The sequence below is a fragment of the Olea europaea genome, chromosome 4, assembly GCF_002742605.1.
Source record: "Olea europaea var. sylvestris chromosome 4, O_europaea_v1, whole genome shotgun sequence".
Taxonomy (NCBI): domain Eukaryota; kingdom Viridiplantae; phylum Streptophyta; class Magnoliopsida; order Lamiales; family Oleaceae; genus Olea; species Olea europaea.
In genome coordinates, this window is record NC_036240.1 from 9,304,204 (window position 1) to 9,309,579 (window position 5,376).

Here is a 5,376-nt window from a genome sequence, read left to right on the forward strand (position 1 = left end):
TAATCCCTTAGTCCTAAATCCGAATCAAGGGGTAGAACCACATTTTGGTCCCTCTACTTCAAACCAAGGGGGTACTGCAGTGCCAAATCAGAACAATGGTAGTGGACGCCTAACTTGGGGGGTAATCCAAATATAAGAGATGATGTCCTAAACAATGGACAGAATACCCTACGTGTTAATGAGGGAATAGATGTTCAGGCTAATGGTAATGGCCCTAATCATGGTAACTTTGTTGCCAATCAAGGACCAAATATCAGGCCTCATGCAAATCAACCGGTTAACCAACCTGTAGGAATTCCATATGACCCCAACGTCATATTGAGGAATCAGATTATGAAAATCGTACAGGATCAGATGGCTTTTGGGGTACGTCCCGTCATTAGGCCGACTTACACAAAGCCATATCCTTGGGTAGACCAAGCATATCCATGGCCTAGAGGGTATAAAGTGCCAGAATTCTCACTGTTTACCGGTTTAGGAGAGGTGTCTACTCTAGAACACGTAGGGCGATTCACATTGCAAAGTGGTGATGTAACTAATTATCATAAAATGAGGTTTTTCCCTAGTTCATTAACAGGAGTAGCTTTCTCCTGATTCATCAACTTGCCAGCGAACTCTGTTCAAACATGGCAGCAATTGGAACAGCTATTCCACGCTCAGTTTTATAAAACTGAGTCTGAAGTCACTTTGGCTGATTTGGCGAATCTACGTCAAATGCCAAACGAATAGGCAGAAAGTTTTCTACAAAGGTTCAAGATAGCAAGAAGCAAGTGTTTTGTACCTCTACCCGAAAAAGAATTCATCAAAATCGCTCAGGGCTATTTGAGCTTTAATTTAAAAAAGAAATTCCAAGACAAGGAATTTCTTGACCTTTTCCAGTTGAGTGCGAATGTGATTAGGTATGAATGACTGATAAGAGAAAAAGAGTAGATGAAAAATTCTAGTAAAGGGACTTATTACAAAGACCCAAATTTTGACGTTCATACCATTAGCGACGAGTCATACTACCAAGCCGAAATGTGTTTGGCCGAATTGGTCAAAGGAGACACGTATACTTGTCCTATAATGGCTAAGCTTAGACCATCGGGTAAAGATGAGCCCATGAAAGATGGAAACATAAAGGCTAGAACGTTCTCATTCGATGTAACCAAAGCTGACCTTATATTTGATAAATTATATAGGGATAAGCAGATAAAGTTGAGCGATAAGTATAAATTGTCAAACCCTGAACAAATTAAGGGTAAAAAATATTGTAAGTGGCATAATGCATGGTCACATTTGACTAACAATTGCTTAGTTTTCGCCATGTATTGCAGGATGCCATTGAATCAGGACGAATTACGTTCGACGAAAAGAAGAAGATGGCAGTGGATGAAAATCCTTTTCCACAGCCACTTGGAGTGAACATGGTGACGTCTGGTTTCAAAAACAAGTTGCCAAAATTCAAGTTGGTCGTAGATGATGGAGAAGAGGACCCTAGTCCACATCCCAGTGTCTTTGAACGAATCAAGGGGAAAGAATCAAAAAAGGACGAAGACGTTCTGTGTGCAAGATGTAAAAGAGAAGTGAGTGGGAACACGGAGAAACCAGGGATATAGCAGCATCCCCATCGCCCTACTTTCTTCCCAAACACTCAGCCTGGTAGAGGGCGAGGTACATCATTCTATAGAGGACCACCTTTTGAGATGCAGTTCAGGCCAGCAGATAATGGGAGAACATTCAGGCAGCAACCTCGCCGGCCAAATGTATGGCATTCGTTCCAGTATAATGCAGGAAGAACAGTACCCTTCAATGAGATGACTAGAACCCAACAAAGGCGTTTCCAACGAAACTATGGATGAATGATGAGGCAGACACAGGAGTGCCACATCCTAAAGCGCCTAAACTACTCAAGATAGCCAATCAAAATGTTCTCAAGGATAGTGAAGAAATCGGTACAGATGAATCAATGAAAGAACTGCCAGAAACTTCTTCTGGGAGATCAAAGTTTGAGCGGGACAGAAGGGATGGAGAAGATCCAGATCAGCCCCTTACTATCCAGTTCGATACGTTACCTTCTGTCGTGGTCAATAATTATTTACTGGCCAATGAATTCAAGAATAAAGAAAAAGAAGAAGAAAGGGAGGACAACGAAGGAGAAGCTTGCGTGCTAGAATATGAAGAATGCCAGACTTCTAGAGAGGCCTACAACAATAAAGAAGACGACGGGATGACAAACATTGAAGAAGAAATCGACCTAGAAGCAGAAGGAAGAAGGAGAGGAGTATCGCGCAATACTCTGTTGAAGCAACTACATCGAGAGGGAGTTCGCGAAGTATATCTGTTAGGAGAACCATCTGGGCGTCCTTTCGATTTCTACGTACTGTACGGGACACCCAAAAGGAAGAAGAGAGTGCCTGCCTCGCTCTGAAAAGTATGGATCACCTCCAAGAATAATGCCTCCTCCCACAGGTTGGGTAACTGATGAGGAAGCATTAGAAAAAAGTAAGAATGAAATTCAGGAGATAGAGGATCAGCGTGATATACTGCACGTTGACTTATCACATGGGGATAATTCAACAGAAAACAAGCAGGAAGTAGAAATAAAGGCTGTCGAAAAGGTTATTTTTAAACGGCCAGCCATGAAATTGACTAAATACTTGAGGCCATTGTACGTTAAAGCTCTAGTTAACGGCATCCCTGTGGCAAAAGTGCTTGTCGACAATGGAGCAGCTATAAATACCATTCCATCTAGGATGATGAGGAAATTTGCAAAGACAGAGGGTGACATGATTCCAACAGAGGTTATCCTTACGAGTTTCAACGGAGGAGCAACTTCAGTTAAGGGAGTTATGCCATTGGACATAACTATAGGGACGACTACTAGGACCACAGTCTTCTTTGTAATAGATGGTCCTACTAGTTACAATGTGTTACTAGGAAGAGATTGGATACACGAAAGTCGTTGTATACCCTCATCGCTCCATCAATGCCTGATTTTTTGGAATAACAAAGGCGAAGCAGAGGTGGTACAGGCCGATCATAGACCTTTTGTCGCAGAAGCAAACTCGGTGGAAAAGTTCATGTACGAAGGAAACTATGGACCTGTCAAGGTAGTACAAGATGGGGAAGAAACTCAAGTTTTCGCGCAAAGCGAAGAGCCATTTTCAGTAGACGCACTCACTGAAATGTTCAGACAGATGAGGCCCAATATAGTGGCTTTAGAAGAGCCAGTAATTGGCAAAAGAATAATCAAGGAGTCTTGAATTGATTCTAAGTTACAAAAGCAAATGGCCGATATTCAGGCCTTCAAAGCCAGACTAATGGCTTTCAATAAGGAATGCAATGACAAGGTGAAAGAAGAGACAGCCCTGAAAGTGCTGAAGGACAAATTAGCAGTATTCGAGTTAGAACAAAGCATTGGCCGAGAAGTCAACAAGGTGGACTGTTTAGAAGAAGAAGTACTTACAAGGGAACTGGACGAAGAAGTGATGCTGATCATCAAACCTGGATACGCTCAAGCACAAGACCCTCTGATCAAAGTAAATATTGGCAATGAAGGAGAAGATAGTCCAACATTCATCAGCCAGATGCTCGATCAAGAGGTTAGTGATAAATTAATCGCTTTGCTAAAGGAGTATAAAGATTGTTTTGCTTGGGAATATGAACAAATTCCTGATTTAGATAGAGACTTGGTGGAACATGGGTTACCAACTAAGCCTAATTTTAAACCTCATAGGCAGCCTCCTAAACGTTTTGCTCCTAATGTACTCCCTGAGATTAAAAAAGAGATAGAGCGATTATTGAAAGCAGGTTTAATTAGAACAGCCAGATATGTCAAATGGTTGTCCAACATCGTGCTAGTACTAAAAAAGAATGGTAAACTAAGGGTGTGTATAGACTTTTGGAATTTAAACATAGCTACACCCAAAGATGAGTATCCAATACCCACGGTGGATTCTTTAGTAGACTCGACTGCCGGACATGTCATGTATTCTTTCATGGATGGGTATTCAGGATACAATCAAATTTATATAGTTGAAGAAGACATACACAAAACTGCCTTTAGATACCCTGAGTCTCTAGGATGTTTTAAATGGGTGGTTATGCCTTTCGGCCTAAAAAATGCAGGGACAACTTATTAAAAGGCAATGAATTTAATCTTTCATGATATGATAGGCAAGTTTGTTGAAGTGTATGTAGATGACATAGTAGTCAAGTCCATTAAAGAAGAGGACCATTTCGAACAGTTAAGATGTTCGTTTGAGCGAATGAAGCAATATAAAGTTGAATCCCTTGAAATGTGCATTTAGTGTTAATGCAGGGAATTTTCTAGGTTTCTTGGTACACAAGAGGGATTGAACTTGATAAAAATAAAGCAAAGGCCATTTTAGAGGCCAAACCACCCAGCAACAAAAAAGAATTGCAAAGGTTTCTAGGCCAAGTAAACTTTTTAAGACGCTTTATTTCTAATTGTACAAGGCGAACTAAAGTCTTTTCGCCTCTCTTAAAGCTGAAAAATCAACGAATTCGTCTAAAAAGAAGAACATCAAAAGGCTTTTGAAAGTCTGAAGACATATTTATCAAGTCCACCAGTGTTGGTGTCACCAATTCAAGGACGGCCAATGAAAGTGTACGTATCGGCTGAAAAAGAATCAATAGCTGGAATGGTCGCACAGGAAGACCAATTTGGTGAAGAAAGGGCAATTTACTACTTAAGTAGACGGTTAACAAAATGTGAATATAATTACTCTGCTATCGAAAAATTATGTCTTGCATTGTATTTCACATGTACAAAAGTAAGGGCTTATTTACGGCCCATAACCGTTTATTTAATTTCTAAAGTAAATTTAGTTAAGTATGTGTTCTCGCGCCCTATTTTACACCAAAGGGTAGGTCTTTGGATATTAACTTTATCAGAATTCGAGATACAATATATACCTCAAAAGACAATCAAAAATCAGGCTTTGGCTAACTTTCTAGCCGATCATCCATGCCTTGACATGCCTGAAAAAATTGAATTAGAAATCAATTCGTTCAAGCTAAAATCTTGGGTGTTGTATTTCGATGGATCAAAAACCTCTAAAGGTGCAGGAGTAGGAGTAGCATTGATTAATCCTTTAGAGATTTGCTACAAGTTCGCATTCACTTAAGACAGAATGTGCACCAACAATCAGGTCGAATATGAAGCCTTAATTGTAGGCCTAGAACTAATATAGATATGGGAGTAAGAAATGTGATCGTTAGGAGCGATTCTCAATTGGTAATCCACCAATTGATTGGTGATTTTAAATACTAAAGTGATTCCATTATAAGTCAATATGAGATCGCCCAAGAATTGTTAGAAGAATTCGACCAAGTAGAATTTCAATGCGTTAATAGGATATATAACGACGT